Source organism: Erithacus rubecula, assembly GCF_903797595.1.
Source record: "Erithacus rubecula genome assembly, chromosome: 1".
NCBI classification, from domain to species: domain Eukaryota; kingdom Metazoa; phylum Chordata; class Aves; order Passeriformes; family Muscicapidae; genus Erithacus; species Erithacus rubecula.
This window is the reverse complement of record NC_136658.1, coordinates 79,666,970-79,694,891: the sequence shown is the minus strand read 5'-3', so window position 1 is coordinate 79,694,891 and position 27,922 is coordinate 79,666,970.

Genomic DNA, 27,922 nt, shown 5'->3' with positions numbered 1-27,922 from the left:
AGCTTCTTCTCAAAGTACTGTCCTAACACTGCTGGTTAGCAGCTGCTGGTCTGGTGGAGGAACACCAATTAGCAGTGATCTGTATGACTGAAAATGGAAGAGAAGTGAGTTCACAAGATATGGGAGCTGCTGTTTTCTGGTGTTTGCATACAGAATTTTACTGGATGGCTGAGAACACAGCAGGTAGCCCAGATGCTGATTCAACCCCCACGAGATAAAGTCTCCCTAGGAGAGCTTGAACCATGTGGAAAGCATACATGCAAACAATTGCAGCCAGTGAAATCATGTGTCAGATGCAGGGACAAACCTGTCTCTGTGTGGGATCTTATTTAAACAGGCCCAACCTCATGTCACCATGGAAGCAGCAGCATCCCAGCTTCTCAAGCATACTCCCACATTGATTTCCCAGAGGAACACTGCCCACAGAAGAGCCAGGTGATCTTCCTGGGGGGATTAATCAGCCAGCATGTAGCACCTGGGGACATCTAGTCTGCATGAGAGCAGCTGAGACATCTGCATGGGCACCAGTGCAGCACAGCATGTGTAGGGCAGAGACCCTCCCTGTCAGCAGCTCGAGCTCATCCAGCAGCTCCATCTCTGCTGGAACTGGGAAGATGCAAAAAAAGGGGATGGTGTCCATCCTACTTTGTTTGCCAGCCCAGGACCTCATCCAGTGTCAACAGAATCCCTCTGAGTGCCAGTGTCAGTATTAAACTCCTTGATTTGACTGAAGCCCTCAGTATATTGACTTGTCTGTTTTGATCTTCCTGGGTTTACTTTTGTTTCTTTTTGAATTTATTTTTATCTGCTGATTTCTTCTGGGATGTCTAATTTCTCAACACATTTCCTTTATTTGTCTTTCTTTGGTTTTTGTTTGTTTGGTTTTTTTAATGGTGGTGTTTTTTCAGAAGCTGTCTTTTCAAAGAATTGCCATTGCTGCCTCCACAAATGCTCCAATAATACCAGGTGTAGAAGATTATGGGTGTCCAAAACTGTAACCATTTTCCAGCAAAATTGGATATATAAGATAATGTGTCCGTGTGCTGAATTGAAACTTTGTAAATGGCTCCTACATTCAAACCCCAGTTGTTGGACTCATTAAAACTGACATATGCAAACATTTCAGCTACAAAAATTCAGTTACTGATCTCTGTTAAATTCCAGGCAGCAGATGACACTTAGAGTCTGCTAAAGAAAAAAAAATGCTAGTCTTTTTTTCCCCCCCACTGCTTTTAGTATTTGCTCAGTATCATTAATATAAATATGCAATCATCGAAATCAACACAACTGAAGTTAACAGAGCAACTCCAGATTTACATCAGTGTAAATGAGAGCAAAACTTGATCCCTCGCATGTAATTTATCTTTAATTCTGGTTTAAGTCTCTCTCATCTTGCTGAATAAAAACTGATGTTCTTCTCACACACAATCTGTATACCATTCATTAGTGTCTTTTCTGTTTGCAAGAAAGATTGGAGCCTGTGGTAATGAAAGCTCAAATCCTGGGGAGCAGTACACATGGTATTTTGTTTTAACTAAATGCTGTATTGGTATTCTCATGAGTGGCTTTGCATTACTTGAACATTTATGAGTAGCTTGAACTAATAAATCTCTAATTAGCACTAATTACTAATTAGGTTATTGATTCCTCTGACTGTGAACTCCTCACTGGCCTTATTCATAAGCAGAATGTTATTTTAAAAATTCTTGTGGATATATCCTCAAACGAGCTCACTCCTGCCACAGACAGAAGCAGAGCAGCAGGCTTTGGGCAGCCTGCTTGTCAGAACAACACCCAGGCTTATTCAGACTGAATAGGTCTGCTGAGGAGCAGAGGTACTTTTTTTTTTTTTTTTTGCTAATTGATCTGTCAGAGCACTGCTTGCTTGCCCAGATGCACTGGAGAACCCCAGCACTCTTCTGCTTTCGTGCCTGATGGATGCCTACTGTTTGCACCCTGGTCTGTGCCATGGGCTGTGCCCAGCTCCAAAGGGTGGCTGATGCTCCTCTGAAGGTGTTTTGGGACAGTCAGGCTGTTTTTGGTCTCATGATGAGACCTAAAGCAGATCTGCTGGAGCAAGCTGATGTACTCTGCTTTGCTTCCCACAGTCTGGCTTTCTTTCTATCATCCTACTGGTAAGAAAAGCCCTTCTGACTCCTCGTACTCTCAGGAATGTTTCCCCTCCCATCCTCCCATCTCTCTCCAGGAGCTGTCCTGCTCACTACCTGCCTGATGAGCCAAAAGGGGTTGTTAAAATCTTTGCTCTGGAATCTGCATTTACATGGCATTCCCAATAGCTTTTTGCAGAAACAGTCCTTCCTGCCCCAAAAGGATCAGGAGCTCCCTAATCCCATTTTTCCCCAAAAGCTCAGAGAAAATTACTCCCAGGATGCAGTACTCACGTAGGAAGCATTGCCACCATCACTGCCACACCAACTCACCAGTTTTTTCCCAGTTTCTCACACCTACAAATTAATTAATAAAAGAATTTTCATTTTGTATGGTTAATTGAGGAGAGCAGTTACCACACTGTCTGCTAACTTCCTTCACTTGAAGGCAGAACACACAAGCAGTTGAAGAAATTTTGGCTTTCTTCACTGACAGCAGTGATTTTATCTAGAAATGACTGATTGCCTCTCTGTTAGGACTGGCAGCAGAGGTCAAGTGCAGCACTACTTTATTCAAGCATCAGGCTGTTTCACCCACAGAGGTTTTGCACATGGCACATCTTCAATTTGCAAACCCAGACAAGTGCAAAATGAGGCTTACTTCTGGTTGGCATTATCTGTGAGGAGCATGTAAAATCCCTTTTTTGTTGGCTGCCTTCTCTTTCTGTTTATTTTCTGCAACCCACTATGTTTGTTTTGATCCCTGCAGCCCTGTGCAGGTTCTGTGATGAGCCACTGTGGCTCCACAATGGTGCTACACTCATGCTGGTGTTCTCACCAGCAGACTCCAGGCTCTGCTGAGCTCTGCTGTTGCATGCACATAACTCCCTAGGACAACTGTGGGAGATGTCTGCGTGTGGCAGAGAGGGGATGGGGCTCCCTGTGTAGCAACATCTGGGGACCAGAAATTGAGTATTCTTGGCTACAGGCCCTCCACTCTGAAATATGATCTTCCCACTCTTCTAGTCCATCTCTTCACAGAGCAATGGAATAAAGAAAGGAGCTAAGTATCTCTGGATGGAAGTCCAGTCAGCTAATTAATATCAATGAGGTGCGTGTTATTTTTAGTTATTGCAGATGTGCTCATACCTCATTAGCTTAAACACTTTAAAGCAAATAAATAACAGCTTCTGTCATGCTTAAAGGAAACATTTTATAAAGGGGTTATTGATCCAGACTTCAGAGGGACCTGGTGGGAAATCTGTAAAGCTTCTTCTTCCAGAGGAGGGAAAGGAGGGGGAGATTTTACAGAAGTAAACTGAATGTGTCCTTTTTTGTAATGCACATTAAGAAGCCAGTTTCCAGGTGGTTCTGGTGGGTTTGAGGTCCTGGGCTGATTCCTCTGGTGGAGACACTTGTAGATGCTTTGCAGTGAGGCAACTTGAATATCTTTCTGTGAGTTGTTTTGGGGAGAGAGTTGGTCCAGAAGGAAGGTTTACCCTGAGCCTGCAGGAGGAATATTTCTTTGGCCCTGATTACCTGATATTTTAATTTCCATATTTAGCAAGTACCCCAGATGTGTGTTGCAGGAAATAAGTAACTTGTCAGTGGTTTTGAGGTTTCTCAGCAAAAAAGAAGATTACGTTGTTTTACGCTGAAGTATTGAAGAGAATGTTTTATATTTTGAATGCTAATGAGCACAGTTTTTTTCAGACGGGAGCCATAAAACTGTCATTATGTCAGTGGTATGTCTTTGTTCTTAGCTTTGCTCGTGCTAATCAAAGACAACAGTGGTATATTTTGAGTTAATACTGTAACAAGAGGAATGGCATTAGTGGTCATCATCATGAGTGACTCCTGGACATGTGGTAATAATTTCTTAAGTGTTTCTGAATAGCAAATGAGTGAGAGAGAGGGAGTTCAGCTCCAGCTCTGTGCAGAATGGAATGTATCATTCAGCTGAAATGATAGATCCACAGCTCACATTTGAGGGGCTGTAAAAACAAAGTCTTCTTTTTAATATAATTAACATATTTCCTTCCACCGTCCCTCCTTCTTCAGCTCTGTCTTTGACTTTTTATTTGGGATAAAGCAGTGACTTTAAACATAAGGACTGCATGAATGCAATCAAAAACATAAATAGTTATGTTCTTAGGGAAATCATTCCATTAGAGAAACCAAGATCTTATCCTTTGAGTATTTTAGTTTTGCTTACTTGGATATGTGTTTAAGAGCCTTCAGTTGAACTGGTATTTTCCTCTTGCTAATAGATGCCCCCAGATTTGGTAAATATATGGAAATAGAATTGGTAACATTATATATTTAAGTGCCAGTTTTCTTAGGGGAAAAAAATACCACCCAAACCTTTTTTTATTATCAGTCAGGCAGTTTTCATTTATTTGGTGAGGCAGTATGTTTGCATTGGCTGGCAGACTCAAGAATGGCTCCTGCATAACGAATCATGTATTTTAAAAATTCTTTCCAAAGCTTTTATGAAAATACAAAAAGTTAAATAACTTTAACACAGTTGTGTGATCAGTCTGATTAAGTTAATGCATTTAGTTTAAGTAACCTCAGTGGGGTTTCAGCAGTACTGTACGTTCCAGAGAAGGGAACAATTGGTGTATTTTCACTGTCTGACTGTGTTTCTCAGAGAATGCTGAACAATATTAAACATTCAGAGGCTGCATTTTCCCTTTGTTTTGACAAATGCTAATAAGTAGCTAACTGCAAGAGAGGGGGAAAAAGAAATCCTAATTCAAACCAGTTGTGTGATGGTTGAGCTCAGCAAATTCCCTGACCAACAAGATGTAATCTGGGAAGAAAAGAGTGGAGTGGTAGCCTTTGCTACTCTTTGAAATCACTAATAAAGTCATTAGACAATGTTCAACTGAAGAGAAATGACTAAAGCCAGAGAAAGACTATTCTGAGGAGCTCTCAGAAGGAACATTAGTGAGCTTTGGCTTCTAATTAAGTGATATTATTAGGAGCTTTGATAAAAGCCCTCGTGTGTGTGACATCTTGTATTTCTCTGTGTATCAAGAGTTGAAGAGAAACTAAAAAAAAGAGAGACTTTTTAATGATAATACCTGAAAAGTGTTTTTCAGCAGACCCATACATCATTGTCAAGTGAAAAGATTAAACTTTATTGTTTCTTTTTGAACCAAGAACTCAAGGTGAGTGGAAATGTCTTGAAATGCAAAGTAGTTTGGCAGATAAAGTAAAATAGAGATGAAAACAGACAATAAAAAGACATTGGCTGTAATAGAGGAAAGAGTGGGGAAGTTCACTCTTTAATGTTGCTGGGAGAACTTTCCTTTTGCTATTAATGATAGCATTTAAGTGTTACAATTACAAGCTTTTATTGAAATAAAACATTTCATTTAAGGAATGGCACCAAAATCATTTTTGTGTGTAATATGAAACATTAGTTATGTGATGCTGCTGCCAAAATAAACCCCACCATTCATTTAAAATATCAGGAAACTCCATTTGAGAGGGTAGTTATACATCCATTGAGGATACTCTGTATATTATTTTTCCTTGGTATTAATAAAGTCTATTAACAACATAACTGCAATTGATTCATAATGTCACATTTGTTTGCAAGTAATGGATGTAAGGTTAAAATGGTTTAACTATTACAATGTTTGAAAATGATTGCTGTTCCCTAAAGTCTCCTTTATTTTTATTACAGTTTTTTTCCCCTTCAGCAACCAGTTGTTTTGCAGTTGTTAAACTGCTTTCAGCTGTAGATACTCTGCATTATCAAGATAGATGGGGCTCAGTGTGGGATTTACAGAAAGGTTGGTTGCTGAAAAAGTAACTTCCACAGTGTGCCCTTGAAAGATTTCTTTAACTTGTCCCTTAATAGGCCGGGCTGCACTGATTTCTACAAAAAAACCCTCAGTTTTGGGGAGCCTCATCTGCCTGTTGGCATTGCAATGCACACCTCTGACCCCAAAGCATTCTTGGTGCTGATGGCTGGTGAGGTCTGGGACTTGGGCTGCCTTTCCTAACCAGGACACAGAGGGTTTTGTTTGCCTCTGTGCTGTGCTTACAGTGGCCACACTGCAGGTGCCTGAGCACTCCTCTTTTGTTTTGGCAGTGTATCCATGTCCACCAGTTGTAGAAAAAAGCAATCCCTGAAAAACTCTGCTGGGGGACAGGCAAATGTGAGGAGCAGACACTGGGCACTTGGACTTTCATTGCTAACTTCTGAGCTCCTGGGAAGAAAGTTGCCAACTTTATATTAGAGGCTTTCTTGTCATCTTAATTCATGATTCACTCCAAGCAGAGATTTTTTTTATCTGGAGTTCGGACAAAAAATGCATGTAAAAGCAGATCACTTGACACATAAATCTATGGGTTGGGAAAATACTCCATGCAGGTACAGGCAGGAAATTTGTGAAAACTTGTTTTGCCCATTATCATCTTTTACAGTTGCATTCAACAATAATTCTATTTCAGAGAGAGTCGTGGCTTGTGTGTCAATTTGTACTCTATTCACATTTGTAGGAAGGATTGGGTATTTGTTTTCTTAAGGGGAAAAATAGAAAAGAAATAATTTCATTTAAAAGACCATATATGCTTAAAAGATAAAACACTCCTCAAGTTCTTTCATCTAAACCACTGTCAATGAAGTTAAATATCAGAAGGTACTTTAAAAAAAACCAACAACAAATCAGAATTAATTATTTCTCATTATAAAGTTGTGATTTTATTATTTTCTAATTGGACAATGAAAATATTATGGATTGGTGGACTTCATTGTGTTTTTGATCACCACCAGTTAATTTCACTCTTTGGTTATCATACACTGACAGAGGGTTGCAATTGCTATAAGTTTTGTGTGGATGGTACTCAGAAAACCTTGGGATGCCTGGCATTTTAAAAAACTTGGACAGATGGATTTTTGGAGTGCAAATTCAACAGGGGGATGTTTAGTTGGTTTTAACAAAACTATTTTAATAGGTATTTTCAAGAAATTGTGGGCTCTCAGATTTGTAAACGATATGTATTTGTAACCTCCAAAAAGCTCAAATTCTAATTGTTCTGCTTCTTTGAAGAGTGTTCTGAATTTTCACATCTTGTTATTACAGGACTTTCTACCAACATGACCACATAACAGGGTTACTGCTGGCACAACTGCAGATGCAGTAGAGGAATTGCATTCATTAGCTGTATCAGTTCCCAAATGGCACATAATCTGTACTCAGACTTAAGCCCTAGCCTGTCCAGTGGATCCAGAAGATCAGCCTGTTTTTAAAAGATCTCATCTCCTTTGTACAGGGTTTCAGAAAGGAGTCGTGTTTGGGGTTTTTCTGTTGGCTTTGTTTTCCTCATTGAGGTTTGCAGGGTAAGTCCCAGATCGACTCATGTGCTGAGTCAGGTCTAGTGACTATTTTTGATGCTATTTTTAAAATTTTCTAAAAGCAAGGCAAAGCAGCCCCAGCACACTTACAAGAGCAGTGACTCCACACGCAGGCAACATTCCCATCACACATGCAGTGGATGGCACACCAGAAAAAGAGAGCAGCTAATGTTTGCCACCACTCTGTGCAATGACAATACCAGATAACATTGGAAAGCATCTGCTCTCAGATTTGTTAGCTTCAGAGAGCTTTGCCTCTTCAATGACACAATTGTGTTAAAGCCAGTGCTCCTGTCTGGAAAGAGCAGAGAGCTGGAGCTGAAATCTGTGATAGTGTCACTGTTCCCAGAGGTGCAGTAATGGGCTTCACTTCATAGTGCTGCATCTCACTTGGAAAGCACCTACTTTGAGTGACATAAACTCTTTGTTAATATGTATAATGGACTTCAGCATCACTTAAACATCTTCATAAAATAAGACTTGGGCAGTTGAGAGTATTAAGTACCGAATTTCAAACACTTTCTTGAAAGTTTTCCTTTCACTTTTGCATGGTTTGCCAATATTAACATTAAACCTTTGACTGTTTAAGCCACTTCTGTGATAATTTTTTTTTTTTTTTTTTTTTTAAGCAGAATGAGTCCTTAGAAAGCCACAAACCAAACTGTGAAACTATAACCACGATATTCTCACATCAGTGGCTCAGGCAATTTGTTAACATTGGGCATGATGTGCCAAAATAATAACTTTGTAATTAGCAAAAAAAGAGGTATTGTCAGCCCATTTTTAAAAATTATTTTATGGACTGCTTTTCATAAAATAAAATAAAATAAATAAATTAAAGGAGGATAACTAGTTTATTTTGCTTTTTTTTTTTTTTTTTTTTTTTTTTTTTTTTTTTTTTTTGTAAACTTTGGCTACAGTGATGTCCATCCTGGGCATCTTCTTTGGAGCTCAGTTTGGGATTTTGCAGAGTGGTACTGGTAAGAAAAGCTGGTGGTGGAAGGGGGTGAGGCACAGACTGACTCCTAGGCTGGCATGGGGCTTTCCCAGCTCCTTGCAAGTCAAATCAATCCGAGCTGGGAAAGGCAAGTCCCTGCTCTGTGCTGTGTGTCCTGGAGGTGTCCCCATTTTCATCTGCCATGCATCCTGGGCTGTTGGTGGACTCCTCCTCCAGCCTTGGTCTCTGTGGGAATGATGGTTTAGTTTTCTGTCTTCTGCCTGACCACCAACTTCTGTGGCAGTGACAGCAACACAATATCTTTGAGGCTACTATCTCCTACTCTGTCAAACAGGCTTTAAATTAGTCCAGACACTCCAAAATTATTAGGATGTGGTAGAGAAGCCACAGTGAGTGCCTCTGCTGAAATCTCTTTCAGCAAAGCATTTTAACTGTGCCTGTCATTTTCTACCAACTCCTTCTCCCCCTTTCCCTAAAGTAAAACAGAGTTGCTGAATGGCAGATACTCAGCACAAGAAATATGTATAAAAATTTACCAAAAACAGGGGTTGACTTCCCTTTAACTGATCACTGATTTTCAGCTAAGAGAAGGGTATGTGTTCTGTTGTGAACTGTTGTAGTTGTAGAAGGAGTAAAAGACTTCTTTAGTTCTAAAACAGCACACCTTCTATAATGTATGTGTATCTGACTTTCTTGTCTGTTTTGGCTACCTATGGCACAGGAAACTAGTCTGAGGGAGTCTCTGGGCAGCATCTGTACTCAGTGTCCACCCCAGGATGATTCATCATATCCTAAAAATGATGCCCACTATCAAGGCTCAAGGTATTGACCCCTATGTTTGCTGTAGAGGGTGTTCACACAGCTGCTTTAGCCTGGTCTACAGACAGGCAATACTAAGTGGGATGAATGCCACCATCATGATTAAGATATGAACTTCATGTGTGTGAGTGTATCAGCACTGTCACATCTTCTCAGTGAAAGAAGAACTTAATGTCTCAGGCCGACAGCTCAGTGCTGCTGTCACACCTGCCTCTGCACACCGTGTATCACAAGCTCAGTGACAGCCAATGACTGTCATTCTGTCAAATGGCCTGATTCCCTTTGACATGTACTGCCCTTTACCCCACTTTGGCAGTGGCAAGAAGCCATGCAGAAAATGTAAATAATATTAAAAGAGACCTTAGGGCATCTATGCAATTGCCTGAACAGCATTAGCCTGGTCTTGTGTAAGAGAGAATAAAGAGTTTGGATTTTTTTCCTTGAATTCAAAGGATGTAAGATGAATCCTAGATACTGATATAGAGGGGTTAAAATAGCTGAATAATACCAGCAGTTTTTATTCATCGCATGATATTTGGTTAGGTCTATTATTTTTAACATAGCTCCACAAATCCACATTTTAAGTTATATTTGGTCTTTTCACTACACTTTACTAAGTCCTTATACATTTGAGCAAGAATATGTTCTGACATCCCAGTGTTTTCAGTAATGATTTCATCATTCCTCACTTGATGGGGCAACATTAGCGTGTTTAAATGTGTTTAAAGCACAAAGATTTCCAGGTTGCATTACTCATGTTCAGGAGAGGCACGACACATCTGAGCTGCCCCTTTTGTCTTTTTTTTTGTGATGTCATACGTGTCTGGGTACAGAAGCTATGCTATAAGGATAAATGACTGTGGGATTAAACCCCCAGTAGGAAGAGCAGGAATGATACTCTTAAGCATTTGGAAGGAACACAGCCAAGGCCCAAATGCTTTTATTTTTCAAATTCATCCATCAAAAGCTACTCTGTGTAAGATGGTAAATGCCATCTGACATATCTGAAATGCTGGGATAAAACAGCAATAGCAAAAAAGCCTAACCAATAAATAGGTAAGGTTTTACTGCTAGTAAAGCAGGTCCTCTGCTGAGGAGAAACGTTAAAACTGCGTGAATTACACCCGAGCAACTGACAACTTTACTTAGCTATTCCATACATTAGAGGATAAATCTCCATTCTAGGAAGTTTCAATGCCATTTTAGTTATCCATTTAATCCACCTATTCATTTAGCAGGAATGGTAATTACGGGAAAATTGCTGCCAAACTATGATGTGCAATTAAAATTCAGGCTATTTTGTGTGATGCAAAATCTCCCTTTTTTACTATCATCTTACAAATCCTCTGATAGAAAGTTTGTGCCTTTTTGAAACAGAGCTTGTAATAATAAGCCATCTGGCTTACTTAAACATGAAAGATTAAAATGATATACAGTATGAAGGCTTCCTATTCAATTGCTAATGTCCAAGAACTCAACTCCAGTGGTGAAAGCTGTCATTTGGGGGAAAGAGGTAATTAAAAGATTTCCTTGTAGAGATGGGTCCTAGAGTAAGGAACTGGCACATCCAACAAGCAAAACTAATTTTCCAAAAGAAAGCAATGCTGGCCAAATGTCTTGCAAGATAATCTTCTGTATCCTTAGCTCACTCACAACTGCTTGAGTGGGACTGAAAGGTGGGTTGATGACTGGTGGCACAAAAGCAACCAAACCTTGCTTTATTTACCATGCTAAGCCAGCAGTGCCTCGTAGCACGGGCTTGACTGAGGCAGACAACAATGAGAGAAAATACATTGTGATTAAGTAGCAACCCACTCCTTTCAAAGAGAGGGACAAAAAGGTTGCAAACATTTTAGACAAACTGCAATGCAGTAGCTGAAAATATGGATTCTGAGAAGTGACATTCAGAAAGGCACTTTTCAGAGATGAGCTTTTGAAAGAAATGCATTTAGTAGCCATTATTACTTTTTAATTGGCAAGAGGCTAATTGGGGGCACAGTGCTTGGGCTTGTGAAGCATAAAGGCCATCTGATAAAATGGAGTTATTGTCCACTGTCTGCAGAGGAAAAACAAGGTACACCTCAGCTGGGGCAGTGGCACCTTCTGTTGCTTTCAGCTTCCCTCTGCCTTCCACCTCTGAGTGATGAATTTCCAAAGGGGAAGCAACTAAAAATCTTGTTGATCAGATGAAGAACCCACCTTAAGTGGAAGAACCCTCAACCTTAAATGGAAGCAGAGGTAAGAATCATGTCCAGGCAGTCAACCATGTGGTGTGGAGTACTTGTAGAGAGCACTGTACCTTTGACCTACAAAACAAAGCCTAAATGTTAATTTAAGTAAACTGTAACCCTCCTGTATGAAGAGATCATGTCTGATTCCTTATAGGAAAAATAATTTAATAGAGAACGTAAAACTCTTTAAATAATTTTGAGTTCAATGTATCATAGTAGGGATCTTCGCTGTTGAGTTTTATGGAAATGCTCTACAAGTCTGGAGAAACATAAACTTTCCAGTTTTTATTTTATTGCCACTGTTGCTCCTACAGGGGCCTATTTAATTACCTCTGAACTATATTATCTCTGTCTGCATCAGACTTTTTCGAAAGGCAGATGTTTTAAAGTGCTGTGTGCAGGTACAGTACTCTATAAATAAAGAAGGAGTGCTAAAATGAGAACCCTTCCATTAAAGACACTATCCTCATCAGCTACTTTTCAGAAGAGCCTATTTAATGAAGATCTTTTAGCTATTAATTCTACTTTCAGGCTCCATTTAGGCTGAGAGAAGGAAATAATGAATCATGACATAATGGAAGTCCCTGTAAAGCACTCAGCTTACCACACAGGAAACCAGACTTGCATGTGCGTTTGTTTTTGTTTTTAAGGCTAGTTCTAACAATAGCAGCCAATGAGAGCCTATTAACTTCATTGTGTCTTAACTTTCTGTTCAGTCCTTGGCTATCTTCCAGCTTAATTCCTCTGAGTCAGCAACACATTCAAAACAGGTTAAATGAACTCTTGGATAAGAACCTCCAATAAAGGAATAATTGATCTTTCCACTGCAGCTCATCACCCCTTCCAAAAACACAAACAAAAGCACATGCAAAGGCAGCATTTAAATATGCAGCACTATTCAGAGGTGACAGGATGGGCAAGAGAGGGGTGTGGGGATGGATGAGTTTGGGGAAGCAATGGTGTGAGAGTTGTTAAGCAGCCAATGCAAAATGCATACTTTGGCAGAAGTGAGAAGAAAGGCTCATAGGACTAAGGGAAATGAATGGACTGTATTTGCTTGTCTTAAGGAGCTCTGCTTTGCCTTCAGCACAGTTTCTCATAATCTGATTTTCTGACTCTCTTGCCTTTTTACTCTCTGTAATTCTATCCAATAAAGTGATAAAGATTGACACGCCTCTTTCATGTCAGAGGAGAGGAGTTCTCTGTGTGTTTAGGACTTCAAATATCTACAAAAAAAAAAGATGAAATCCACTCTGTTCTTGGCCTAGATCTTCACCCAGGAGAACAGATTGAGGAGAATAGCAGCTCACTAGATGGGTCTGCTGATCTCTCCATAAGGAGAGGGAGTACCCAGGGAAACAGGTCACTAGGAATAGAGTGCTGAAAACATGCAAAAAACAAACATGAGATTTTAGTTTGTCATTAATGAAATATCATGTCAATTGCAGGTCCCTTTTTTGTGTTTTTATGGAAAAGAATTCGTGCATACATGGTTAAGCCAAAGACAATAGGCTCTATGTTAAAAAATATTAATTATTAGACCTAGAAGAAAAGTGGCCCAGTAGCAGTAATGCTGTGATCCCAGTTCATCAAACTTAAGTAGACACCTTCTAAAGCAGCACACTTGTCCTCTGGCCTTCTCACTGCTTCATTCTTACATCTACAGTGCATAAAGACTAGGAGTCACTTTACCTAAAAGCCTGTACATGTGCTCCAGATTGGCAGTTTTGCTTCTTAAATAAAATCTGAGCTGTGCACTGTATGAGTGAAGTAAGTCAATAAAATAAAACCAGTTTTCTTGAGGACTTTTCTACAATCTCCATGAGGAACTTGGAGCTATCACACACTTCATGCTACTCTCTGAAATTCAGGGACTTTTAAAGGAAAGAGTAAGATGTGTAATGTGGGTGTGTCTCTCAGCAGCAAGAGATGACAGTCCTGCTGCTGAGGTCTCTGCTGGAAAGTGTGTAAGTTACAAGGTGATGAAAACATGGAAAGAATCTGCAGAAGATGCAATGGCTCTGCAACTATTCCTATGGGCTCCACCTTGCTTTGTTGTACTGCAGCAGAGCCTCTCTGGGAAAGAGAACATTGCTTCCTCTTGTGTTTGCCTACAGCTGATACAACAGGGGTTTTGACTTGGATTTCAAGGTAGTATCAGAATAAAAATGTGCCGTGATATATTCCAAGCACTCTAGAAATATTTCTCACTCTAGAAAATTCCTACTTTTTGCAGAGAATTTCCGGGCTCAGAATACTAATTTTCAAATAAATCTGCCAGTTTAATTTGTGAGGGATTATTTGCCTGTTGAAAGGCTGGTTGGGAAGGGACGCTTTTTGTGTGTCTGTTTTCAGCCTTTTCTGTGCTATCTGATAGCTTTATGTATGGCTACATAGACTAAGTGACTGACCAAGCCTTGTTCCCTTCACTTCTTATGTCTACTCATCTCTACAGTCTTTAGAAGAATAAGAAATTTGAGAACATCTGAAAGTGTACAGCACGTATACAGAATAAAATTTTTTTACAATGTTGTTTACATTGTAAAATATATATTTAAACTCAAAAGAATTACTCTCTGAAGGATATTTGCCTTTCATAAATGTCCTGTAGATGGAGAGTAATCATTTCTCCTTTGATACTCCCAGTGTCTCCCACCTTGTTTATAATAAGTCATGGGGAAGGAAGTGATTAGGTCTACTGACTTAAATTTTGATGTCACTACAGAGCCTTGTATTTAATTTGAGAGAACTCCAGGGTATCTAGTACAGATGATAACAGTGATAACAATACTTTTTTTACTTTTTTTGGTACCAAACCTTTTCTGTCCCAGCATGGCCAGAGGCTGAGCAAAGGAATCACCAGTGGAAGTGGCACAGCTCAGAATCCAGAATGTGAACCAGTGCAGAAGCATTGCAGCTCTTTCAGCAGTGGCACTTGCAATTGTGGTTCACTCAGGGAGATCTGACACTACAGAGGTGTTCCCATGGCAGCTGATTTGACTAATCACTGACACATGCCATAATGAATCTGTTGGGTTAGCTGAGGGACACAGACTGATCTAAACATCAAAGAAAGGATAGAAGGAAGCTTTTCTGAGGTGAAATGTGGTTGAACTGAGAACCTTTTTTACTTTTAGAGAGATCTGAGAAGGAAAAAAGCATACAACCTAGAGTAACTGAGTGGCTGCTGCTTAATCTGCAGGAAAGAGAATAGCTCTTAACTTCAGAGTGGCCCAACAAGTAGGCAGGATACTCTGAAAGAAAGGTTGCCTTGAGATGAATAAAATTCATTATGTGGCTCAAATGAAAGGGTATTTGTCTTGATTTGATGACATAGCTTGGAAATGAGAGGAAAAACTGCACCTAAAGGCTACTCATTGACTAATTTGCTGTCCAAAACAACACAAATATACTGCTGTGCTTCCCACCCTTCCCTTTCCTCTTTTCAGCAATGTTCTGGATTCTATGTATGCTACCATTATGTGTTTGTACCTACAATAAAAACACCTAACAAACTACTGCTCTTTTTCAAACCCCTCCTTAAGCTTTCCATCTGCCACATCCTTTCAAAGCACCAAGGAGCGATCAGGTTGTCCTAATAGTAATTTTGATGCTGAGCTTCAGCCTGCAAGATGAACTACTTTGTCTCCTCCTTTTGTCTCCTTATGTCTCCATGGTCTCTTCATTTTATCTCTTTCATCTTTACTTACTACATCCAACAGCTGCAAACTGTGGGACAATGAATGTCCCTAATTTTGGCAGCTATTGCAATTCAAAACTAATGAAAAGCTATTAATAGCTAATTCAGCAGATTATTGCTGCTCAGGGAAAAGGAGTGGATTCAACTTGTGCTACTAGTTACAACTGAGTAGCCCCAACTAGGCCAGCATCTGGTCCATATCAGCATTAAACCTCTAGGAGACTTTATGATATGCTGCAGGCACAGATACAGACAGGATGCTGATGATGCGTGTTGCTCTCTATTTGAAACAGACACTGGCTCCAGTTATCATGGAAAAAGAAAGATGTGGTTGAAGAGAAGCTGGTTCAAATGGGTCTCAGAGAAAACAGTTATGCCTTCCAGCACTGAGGAGCATTTAGAGCAAATTCCTGGGAGAGTCTTGCAGTTGATAGCAGGTGTAGAAGACTGCAAAGATATGTGATTGCTTGACTCTCTTTAGTAGTGACACATTAATGTTCATCTGTCATCTTGAAACAAATATATAAACTCTTGTTTTTGAACTAAAGGGTCTGAGTACAACCATATACATCTTCTGAAGCTACTTGGCCTTGGTGAGGTCCCGCCTGGAGTGTTGAGTCCAACTCTGGGCTCCTCACCACAAGAAGGACATGGAGCTCCCAGAGAGGGTCCAGAGGGTGACAAAGATGATTGGGGGACTGGAGCATGGCTCTTATGAGGAGAGCTTGCTGGAACTGGGCCTGTTAAGTCTAGAGAAGACTGGGAGGGGAATTAATTAATGCATATGTCTCAAAGGTGGATGCCAAGACAATGACACCAGACTCTTCAGTGTTGCCCAGCAGCAGTACAAAGAGCAATGGCCATAAACTAAAATACAACAATTTACACCTCACCATGAGGAAGAGCTTTACATTTCAGAGTGGCAGGGCACTGGAACAGGCTGCCCAGGGAGGCTGTGGAGTCTCCCTCTCTGGAGACATTCAGAACCCACCTGGACACGTTCCTATGTCACCTGCTGCAGGTGACCCTGCCCTGGCAGGGGAGTCGAACTAGATGATCTCCAGAAGTCCCTTCATACCCTAACAGTTCTGTGATTCTGTGATTCTGTGATTCTGTGATTCTGTGATTCCCTGATTCCCTGATTCTAGTCTGGCAGTCAAAGATGCGATGAAATTGTAGCTGACTTAGATCACAGCAGTACACTACATAGCATCTGTAGATTACTTCATTTTCAAAGTATGCAAAATACTAGACCCTCACTACAACAAGAAGTTTTTTCTCCTCCTTTGGGTTTTACAAACCCTTGATGTAAGTAAAGGACATTGCTGCAGTAATAGGTTGTGCAACAGCACTAAGGCTTGTAGTGGTAGGACTCCCATTTTCCTTTCCCCCATGAGAGCATCTCTATAAAATGCTATAATCTACCCTGTAAAAAATCCCAGTGGGACTGGGATAGGGAGTCCATCCACTACTCTGCCAGACTTCCATTGCTCTGGGGATCCAAACGGAAATCTTCTTTTTCCCACCTCTTAGGTTCAAACCTGAGCTTTATCTTGTGCTTTTGTCTCTACCAAGGATCAAGGCATCAGGTTTTTCCCAGTTAAGAAAAAAAAAAGTTTGAAATGAGTCACAGTAACAAAAAGAGTCTAAATAACAGATCTTCATATTAAATGTCTTTTGGATATTTTTCCTTCTGCAGCTATCTTATATACATGGAGGTTTTTTGTTAAATCATTCTTCCTCCCTGTCTTGTCTTGTCACTGCAATGACTTCTGTCACCATGTGAAGTACTTTTTTTGAGGCAGATTATGATGAGCCCAGAGGGCCCCCTTAAATTGTGGCCATTTTAGCAGTGTGGGAAGTTCAAACCCAGAGGTTGCTTTTTGTGCTATTGGTAAATAGTCTGCATGCATGATGTGATGCCACTTCATGCAGAAAAGTGTAACCCACTGTCCTTGTGTTTTATGGCATCACTTGCTTCTGCTTTGTATTTATTTTATTATTAATGCTGGCTGCTTTCCAATAGCTTCTGGCCACAATGACTGCTGCAATCTTTTGTCAGCTAAATCAGACACAATCTGCAGACAGAAACATATTATCGTGTACATCATTTTCAAATAAAGCAATGCACAAGCAACACACTGTTGTTTTATCTGGAGGTGTACTGAATTAAATAGAGAATGCTGTTGAGCCCATCTAAAAGAATAGCTGTAAAGAGTCATAATAAGATGATATATCATCTGGATTTCTAATAGAATAAATATAGGAAACTAAACTTTAAATTGATAGTCACTAAAAGAAGTCATGCAATTAAATATGATCCTCCATTCCTCACCCCAAAGAATAATTTAAGGAAAATGTAAGATTAGAGGGTTAAAAGAATAGATAAATACCTATCTTTTTCAATGACAAAAAGTAGACTATGTAAAACAGCAGAAGTCTGATGATCTGTGAGCAACCTCAGTGATTTGGGAATTGATATTTTTATTAGTCAATGAGTATTTTTGCTTTGGTTGTCATAGAACTGATATTGTGCCTCCATTGCTTCAACAACCTTTTCTCTGGTATTGATGAATGCAATGTCTCTGCCCTTATATCCATTCAGAAAATTGCTAGGAAAGTTTTCAGAAGACCAGTGGATAGGATCTCCGTTTTGAACACCACTGGAGAAGTTAATTCAATCTCATGAAATTCCTGCCCTTTCTGACAGCAGGCAGCTCTAAGAACTTTTTTTTTTTAGAACTGTTCCAGTCAGAGAATGGTGTTGATTCACAAGCAGTGAGGGGGCAATGGTTCATGCACTTTTTCCTAAGACCCACGGCAGTCAGCCCAGCCCCAGCACACGCCTGCTGGGCAGCCTGACCCTCCCACACCCTTGTGCCCTCCCAGACTATCAAAGGAGTGCCTTGGCTTCCTGTGTGGAGGACACTGTGGCCCTTTCTCTTGTGACCAAATCACAGAAGAGCAATTGGCACTTGTTCTGAGCCCAGAGAGAGGGACAAACAAAGTCTGGGTGAGCAACGCAATCAGTGTATGCCTGTGACAGCATTGACATGATCTCATTGACATGATCTCAACCTGTGCTGATGGATGAAAGTGAAGTAAAGCCAGAACCAATATTCTTAGGGCAAGGAGTGGCCCCAGACTCAGACATTGCTTGGTGTTGGAGGAGCTTCAGCATGGTTCCTACATGCTTTCAGAATTTTTTTTTTCTTAAAATATGCAGTCATTGCTCCTATTCTCTAAGTCTGTGTCAGATAGGAGATTTAGACCTGTAAAACGCAACATCTGTGAACAGAACCTTGTAAACTGTGCTTGGGCAGTGCAGCTCAAGGAAGGTGGCAGATTACACACCACAGTGAGGGCCACTGGCTCCCACCATACTTTTAGGGAAACTGTGGAAATCATGAACATTTGATGGTATTAAGGGTGGGGGAAGATGAGGAAGGAGACCCCAGGCAGACCTGCACGTGGGAGTAACAGAACAGTTTGGATGGAAGGGGCCTTAAAAATCATCCAGATCCAACACATCTGCCATGGGCTGATACATTTCCACTAAGGCACTAAGCCTGAAAACCCATCCAACCTGTTCTTGAGGCAGATTTAAGTGTGCTATGGATTTTGGCAGGGGTTTAATCTTACCATTATTGAATTCCCAACCTGTTTTCAGATCTGAAGCACACTGATGCTGTGAGCAGAAGGGGTCTGTGCTACCATTGCCCAGGCTGCCAAGGTTCCCTGGAAGAAGCCTCTCATTCCCTTGGCTGAATGTGTCCGAATCCATTTTAAACTTCCCCAACAAAATCTCATTACTTTCTAGACAAATATCCTTTGTTTCAGTTGGTGCCTCCAGCAGGTTATCAGAATTCTTAGCTATTATTTTTGAGATTGTTCACTTCAGCTCTCCTACTTTCTGCCCAGAATTCACAAGATGTCCTTTAATTTATTCTGCCTAAAATGAGATAAACCATGAGTGACCATTCTCCTGGGGCTGTGCCATTCTGTAGTGAGCCTTATGTGAAAGATACAGGGCACATTCTCAGCACTGTGCGTTGTTATTAATGAAGGCTCTCTGTGCAACTCTTTGTCCATCACAATGAAAATTTACCCTCATGTATCTCCTAAATCTCAGATGTAGATTTCACTTGCAGCATTTTCGGATATTCTTTGATTATTTTTATCATGTTAGGGGACCATAACGATACGTCCCTGCTCAAGTGAATATACAACTAGACCTCATCTGACACTAAAATTTGCTAGTTTCTCTTTTTGGGCTTAAAAAAAATTTGCCTTTCAGAGCTATTCAATAAGATAAATGTTAATGAGAAAAATTTTAACAAGGCAAGCCCTGGCAGTGACCCTCTCGGATCTAAGCAGCGCTACAAACTCAGGGCAAGCCTGATGCATGAGGAACATCTTGCAGCATATCACTGGCCTTCTGTTCTATCAGCACTATAACTCTAGAAACAAGGCTCTTAATGAGGAAAGATCAATCCCAACAGGAAAACCTGTGATACCTGACATCAGTAGACAAGCATCCATGCTGTACAAACCACCACCCCCTTGACGCCAGCCCCTGCTTCCAAAAAATAAAATAAAATAAAGTAAGATTGTGTCATTTTCATTCAAAGTTTAAAGACTCGGGATCACTTCATGTAGCATTTAACTATCATTTCAGTCAGGCTTTTGAAGCTGTTTAAGTTCTTTTGTACCCGAGTTGTTTAATGTTACTCAGACAAGGTAAATCAAAGTCTAATAGAGTGGAAAAACAGTAAAGGCAGAAAATAGGTAAAAGATAAATCACACAGGAAGTTTTTCTTTTTTTTCTTTTTTCTTTTTGTTATTATATTCATTGAGATCAAAGTCCTTGTTTCAGCTCTAATTAACAAAAGCTAATGCAGATTGGAGACCTTCTGGCACTGAGCAGAGCCTTGGAGGATACAGTTGAAATCTTCTGAAGATTTAAATAATTAATATGACACCTTGAGCTTCGGATGGGAAAATAAAAAATAAAAAAAACAGAAGAGGGGAAAAAAAAGAGCCCCATGTTCAAGTTTAAGAACAATGCCATTGCCAAGTTTGATACCATTTGTTCTGATGAAAATGAGCTGAGTAGACTGCACTGACTTCATTGTCTGGTACATTGGCAGTTCAGTGGATTGTTTCACCTTTTGTCATGCTAAGGGAGTCTTTTGTGCAGTACTTTGTTACCCCCAAGTCTGCCCCAGTTGAAGGAGGATAGAAAAAGGCAAATCTGCTTTAGGGACTTGGAGGATGGTCATTTAATGGTTTTTAATCCTCTTAATCCACGTAAGAATGGAGATCTCTGAGTGAAAATCCCATCCCAGAAGTCCTTATGATTCAAATGCCTGGCTCAGGAGACTGTCTTTTGAAAAAAAATATAGCAAAATATTCTCCACTACTGTGGCATTGTGGTTTATTTCTCTCTGGTTTTCTGAAGCTGTCTGATGCAATATAAGCAACATGAAACTGAAACCTACTTCAAACCCTGTGAAGTAGGAGAACAGAGAGTGCCCAGTGCCAGTCTGTGTGTTTGGGGTTCTCTGGTGATTCGGCTGGATTTCATAAAAGTGATAAGAACCCTCTTTTCTGATTGTCTCAACTGTATGCAAATCTACCCTAGATTTTGGTGTGCACTAATGCTGTCCCCAAGCTGTTTTCCACTCGAGTATTTTCTAGGTAAATGAAATCCTCTATTGAGATCAAATATAGATTACTTCTAACTACTACATAACTACATACATAACTGCTATGACATAATCATGGCTAACTCTTTCTTCTGAGCTTGTTATTACTTCATAAGACCATGATTTTGCTTCCCTGTCACCATAAAAAATATAAAATCAATATAACTAATTAGATAAACCACTAAAGAGCTGCTAAGAGGCAATTTTCATAAGTAAAATTAAAGATCTGAAGAAAAAATGGGCTTTTCTTGCTCTCAATCTATAGACTTGCCATTGGCCACAAGAAGGTGATTTTAAAATAATTTATCAATTGCATGCACAATGAGGCTTCTTATTTGTTCATATATTTCATCACTCAGTTTTTTAGAACTGGTTAAAGAAAAGGAAAAATACAGTTTCCAACTTGTAAATTACTATGCAACAGATACAGAAAAGAGTAAAAATGACAAAATTTCTTTGAAAAATATGTATTTTGAAATATTGCCTCTACAGAACTTTTAATATAAGTAAAAAGAAAATTATTTTAGCAAAATTACGTTATGAATCAACTCAAAGCATGTGTTAAAAAATTGCTGGTCATTAATGCAATGCTTTCTGTTCCAGTTAGTTCACTGGCTAATGGCTAGTTAGCCATTTCTGAGCATCTATTCTTACATCCCTCCCTTGCCTCTGAAACAACAGACACAACTCCAGCAATGGCTTCCTAAGATTTTAATACAGATTACTGAAAATTCAGCCTGCATAAAACCACAGTGTCTCTGAAGTAATTTCAGCTAGATGTTAATATTGAACTACTCTATTTTGAACTACTCTGTTTCAAGAAAAGCTGGGCATTATTTTGCTTTTTTCTCTACAGAAAAAGGTAGGCTAGTCATGCTGTCTGTGGCATCCCATAAAAACTTTGGCTGTCCATTTGATGAAATTTCTGTGTTTCCATATCAGGTTAAGATCTCATTTGAGATTAAAGGGAAAGTAACTGTTATGTGCAGTTGCAGCCTGGAAAGCCAACAGCATCCTGGGCTGCATCTCAAGAGGCATGACCAGCAGGTTAAGGGAGGTGATTCTGCACCTTTACTCCACTCTGCTGAGACCCCATCTTCAGTGCTGTGTCCAGCTCAGGGGCCCCAACACGAGAAATATCTCTGTTGAAACAAGTCAAGAGGAGATCCACTGAGCTCAACACAGGGCTGGAACACCTCTGCTAATAAAGCAGGCTGAGAGAGTTGGGGTCATTCAGACTGGAGAAGAGAAGGCTCTGGGGAGACCTTTTAGCAGCTCTGCTTTTTAAAGGGAGGCTACAAGGAGAGGGACTTTTCACAAGGGGATGTAGTCATGGGACAAGAGGGAATGGCCTTAAGCTGAAGGAAAGTAAGTTCATATTAGATATTTAGAAGAAATTTTTCTTTGAGGGTGGTGAGACACTGCAACACACTGCCCAGAGTGCTTGTGGACACCCTGAAAGTGTTCAGGGCCAGATTGGATGGGACTCTGAGCAACCTGCTCAGTGGAAGGTGTCCCTGCCCATGGCAGTGAGGTTGGAACTGGGTGATCTGTAAAGTCCCTTCCAACCCAAACCATTATATGATTCTGTAATTCTATGCTATATCAGGGCATTGTCAGTGCTGTATGCTTCCTCATTTTTCTACTATTTTGCAGCTTCCATTGAAACATCACCTTTGCTGGACTGAGCCTCACAGGGGATGTGCTGTCTTTCTTGGATCTCTCATGGTATTGCCTGGAGATGAAGGAGGCACAAAAAAGCAGTCTGGCTCACATTTCCTGACTCACTACATCACAATGATGTGGCTGCAAATGACAAATGTTGGATGAAGATGTGTGCATGAGTAAAAGGTGAATGCTTGTATCAGTGGTGGGAGGTAGGCTGTGATTCCCTAGATGTAGCATAGTACAGGTCATACCGGACTGATAGCAACAAAATTAAGGGCTGAAGTCAAATGGTCAGATGGCTTAATCCTCTTTGGAAAATAGGGTACATGGAAGTTGATTGAGGGAGTTTTTTGTCATTATGGAAAGGAATAATGAGTTGATAGTGAAATATTTTTAAGAGGAAACCGAGAATATAATGCAGACATTAGGGAACTCTAGCACTACTATTATGTGCAGGAAGTAATAAACATGTGGAATAAATTACTTGGAAAGGCTATTGAGAAAAACAATACAAATGACAGACAAAGACACCTAGCTTTTCTAGAGGTAGAAGCAGTCGTGGAATACGAAGGAAATACCTAAGGAGGAGAGAGATGAGCTTCCAGCAGTCAGGTGTGCTGAGCTGAGAGATATCTTCCTTGGTTATAAACCACTTTGTGTTTGCAAGAATGGAGGGGCAGCACTGGCAGTGCCAGCCTGCACACTGTGAGGTGCCCAAACTACCTTGGGCACCGTATTTTCAGGACCAGAGCTGCTCTGGACACACCTTCTGGCCAAACGTTATGTTGAAAAATGACTGTGAAAAGTGACTCTTTACATTTCCAGCCCTTCGTACACCAGACAGTTCTCCCCCAGGAAATTTGCTTTTGTCTCTCTGGCCTCTGGCTCCATCAGTGGGACAGGTCTGGGAACGCCCCCAGGAGGGACCACTCAGGGAGTCAAGAGCATGCACATTTCACACAAAAAAATCCCCATGCTTGAGACAAAAATGGGCGACATCTCTGTCCTCTGTTCTCCCCTCACTGGTGGTGCTAGTGCTGTGGCAGGTGTTGGGGGGTGGAGGTTCAGCATAATCCCCCATGACCCACAGCTCCTGAATAGGCCATGTTTATTTCTGAAGTGAATGCTTTTCTTTTCTTTTGGACTCTGCAGTATTGAGGCCATCCTGCAGCATGGGCTGGTACCAATTTTTTGTTTATGGACTATAATCTCCCCACAATGAGTACATACTTCAGTGTGAGGAAAGCACAATACGACAACAGTTGGTCAACAATCTGATTGATAATTACCTGCTTTAAAAAAATGTTTTCAAATCTATTTTGGAATATCTTGGAGTTTTCCTTGAATAATAACTCTTTTGGAAAGGAATTATTTTTGCTCTCTCTTTCTTCTATGAAAGCCTTCCTCCCGTTAAGGTGATGTAAATTAATAACTACCCCTCTTGGCCCCCAGGATGAGGACACACTTTTTGCAGACTGCTCCTATTCTGCCTAGAAACTGTCATTTTTAATGTGACTTTCCAAAGTTTTTTCAGCAATTCCCATTCCCTACTCACTATGTACTTCATAGAAATGCACATACTGTTCTTCAGACTACTTTATATATATTCAATCATGTGAATCATAAATTTCTTAGTTCTCATGAAGATTGCATGTTTGTCACTATTCCTAATTTTCATATCCTTACCTGACAGGATTCTTTTGGAATGAACAAAATATAGCTACAGCAGAAACATTTTGAGAGATTTTGTGTGGGAGGAGAGAGGGAAAATAAACAGATATCACACACAACACAATAGAATGCAACAAATAAGGGTCTGAATCAAACCACTTTAAAGGACAGAGAGTAACCCCTTATTACCAAACTACAAAGGTTGCAGTAACTCCTTTCCCCGAGGTAGCACTGCTCTCAAGAAAAAGACCCCTAGTAGTATTTTTACAGCCTTTACTTGAAATGTTTTTGAGGGAAAGCTCTGACTTCTAAAGAGTTCTGAAACTGTGTGGTGTCTCAAGATAGATCTTAATGAAATTTGCTGCTATCAAAACTAGACTGCCTAGAATATGGCATAGCCTATTAGGACCGCAATAACAACATTGATTTTAGGGATTTTCCCCTCCCTCCAAATACACTGCACACTTTTTTGATGTATGAAGGGACTGAAGCTTCTTAAAAGATATTTTCAGTGGGATAGTTCTGAAGACTTCAGATAAAATATTTCAACACAGTACCTGCAGGGACAGGAGAAATTGCTTCAGTTCATTTTGCCTTAGTTAGAGTCGTGTTAAATCAACTGCTCTTGGCGTTTGCAGGACTTTGTAGACATTCTTTCAAAAGTGTTTGAAAAGCATCAAATAGATGAAGGTCTTCAAAAGGCACCTATCACATGGGATTGGCATTAGTAATGCTCCAAAGACTGTCCAAAAGGGCCAATACATTATATAAATGAATCAATCTCAGATACTAAGCATGTTCTGTCTGTTACACGATCCATTTGCTGCTAAGAGGATACCTGATACATATCCTGATTACTAGGACACATGAGGGCCTGATTAGCCTGATAGCCTTGAGGGAGATATTGGTATTTGTATGTGACTTTCATGTGCTGGCAGTTTAGTCAGTAATTTGCAAAGGTTTTCCACCAGGAGCAGTGAGAACACCAAGTGAAATGTAAATCAGGCACGGTGACATCCGTTCTCTTCCATCGCCTTTCCTTTTGGTGATGTGTAACATGGCACAGTCCAATATAAGTTGAAAAGAGCAGTATTTCAGTCTGAGCAACTGCAACATAACCTCCACTTCTCAAGATATGCAGAGGCAGGGTTCTTGCCAGCCTCATTCACACAGGCAGCTCCCATTATATTTTAACAGAACTATATTAATAAGGATTTAGTTACTGAAATTCACAAACAACAAAACTTAAATGAGATACCACTGGAAAGTCATATTTGTAGTAGTATAAATTCCTAGAGTCTAAACAAGAGGATATATTTGCTCATCCATACTTGTGTGTGTGTGTGAATGGTATGTGTGTGTGAATGTGATATAGAGAGCTTCTTTAGGTAACCATTGCCTGACCCTGAAATTCACCCCTAGAGCCTGATCCAGCCTCTTCTATGAAAAATCAGTTTAAAAAGCACAGAGGAGAAATATAATCATAGGAGTGTCTCTAAGAGAAATATTGCACCCCAGTGCTGTGGATTTTCCTGATAGACCAGTGTGCCAAACCCAGGTTTTTCACATCATTTTAACCTTGTTATCATTGTGAGAGAAAGCTGTGTAACTGAAATAGAGTGGTGTCTATCCACTTGTAATAAATTTGGTCAGCAGCCTGGAAATTCTGTTGCTTGTGATAAACAATCCTCAAAGTGGCAATTCTTATAAATATGCAGCCCTTGCTGCACAACTTTAACAAAAACTTTTTTTTCCTCTTTGATCACAGACTTAGAGACATTCTTCTTGGTAGGAATCAGTAGATTTATGGCAGGAATGAGTGTGAATCACAGAGTTACCCAAAAGTGCAGTAAAGAGCTTAGATACAATAATATCAGGAGTGGCCTTTAAAATGAGCTATAAGAGTAAGTTAAGATAAAAGATTCACAGAAGTTGATGCACTTTCTCATTAATCCTTATTTTATTTACAGGTTGTTGCTATAGAGATCAGAGAAGCAAGGTATTTTCTTTTGCTGGGAAAGCAAAGACACCTTCATATTTTCTTGTCAATCTCTCTTGCATTTTGGGGCTTTGAAGCAGCTTTGATGGAAGTGTTTTCAGAGGGAAAAAGAGCAGAAGGCAGTCTTCCCATGATGAAAGTACCTGTTGGCAACCTCTAATCTAGGCATGTGGGAAAGTTTAAACTGAAGAGGAAGCAGGTATTTTTTATTTCTGTTCACTTGTTGCTCCTTAGTATATTCAATTCATGTTGAAATTTTCATATATAATCCTAGAATGAGAGTCTAGTTCTTTCTTCACACTCAAGAGCTTTTTTCTGTTTATACAGCTTTTACTAAAAAATTTTATTACTGCTCAAGATGAGACTTTGGGACAAATCACTGGTCCTTTAACTTTTGAAGAATCACAGAAGAATTCAGGTTGGACATTGAAAGCATTTACTCCAGACTTTGCCCAAAGCAGGGCCAGCTCTAGGGTCAGTCCAGGCTACTCAAATCTTTGTCTACTTGGGTTTTGAAAACCTCTGGGGATGGTATAGCCTTTCAGGGAAACTTGGTCTGCTGCCTGACTTACCACGGGGAAAAACTCCATGGGTACACCCTGAACAAATCTTTTTTGCTACTATTTTCCCCATGATCTTTTATCCTCTCCCAATGTGTCACTATGAACAATTCAATCCCATCTTCTTGACCACCTGTAGGCACTGATAGCCAGTGGTATTAGTAGTTATCTCAGCCCAGCTCCTCACAGGACAAACGCTGCAGTCCCCAGCATGTCTTCCCTTGAGGCCACTCCAGTTTTTCCATGTCTGTCCTCTGCTGGGAAGACCAACACTGGGTATTGATTGTAGATATGGTCCAATGTCACTGTTCATACAACTCAGAGGGCTGTCAACCTTGTGTCTGCTAAGAAGCACTCTGGCTCTGAGTTTGTTCTCCACAGGATTCTTCAGTTCTTTTCAGCAAAGATGTTCCTCAGCAGTCATTCTTGACATATTTGTCATTGTGTGACTAGTCCTGTGCTCCCACATTTTTTCTTTCCAGCTTGTGCTGAGCTCTCCTTCATCACATCTTGCAATGTCAGTAAACAGTCTTCTTCAAACCTCAAACCAACTGCCCACATTAATCTCTGTTTCTTCTTTCTCTTGAAGGTGAGCTATGCATTTTTGTAGTGTTGTAGGCCACAATGATTTGAAACAAAAGCCTTCATCTGCAATACCTTATGACAAGACTTTTACTCAATTGATGTGTGCACTTGATATAGTGTAACCATCTGACCCATCCACTTAATTTACTTCCAAGACTACAGGCATTTTTATAAAGTGCTTTTTATTTAAGTCCTTTATTTCTGTATCTGGCTTGAGTTATTCATCCTCTGTAGGCATATTACTGACCAAATCTCACTGTGATGTCCTCACAGACTACCTGGTCAGGTAGAGTTATGCTCCACCAAAAAATTAGAGACTGTGAGCTCCTCAGCACAGTGGAGTTTTCTCAAGAGACAAAGTCAGTTCTTACAGCAGCTCCATCTTCCCATTTCTTCACTCCTGGAAGTACAGCATCAAAGATGGGAAAGAGAAAAGGTGTCAGTTCCTACTCACCTGCCTTCTCAGGCTTGCACTGTTAGTATAATACCTGCCTGGAAATGCAGAGCAGGGGAGACACTGCCTTTCTGCCACAGGAGCCAC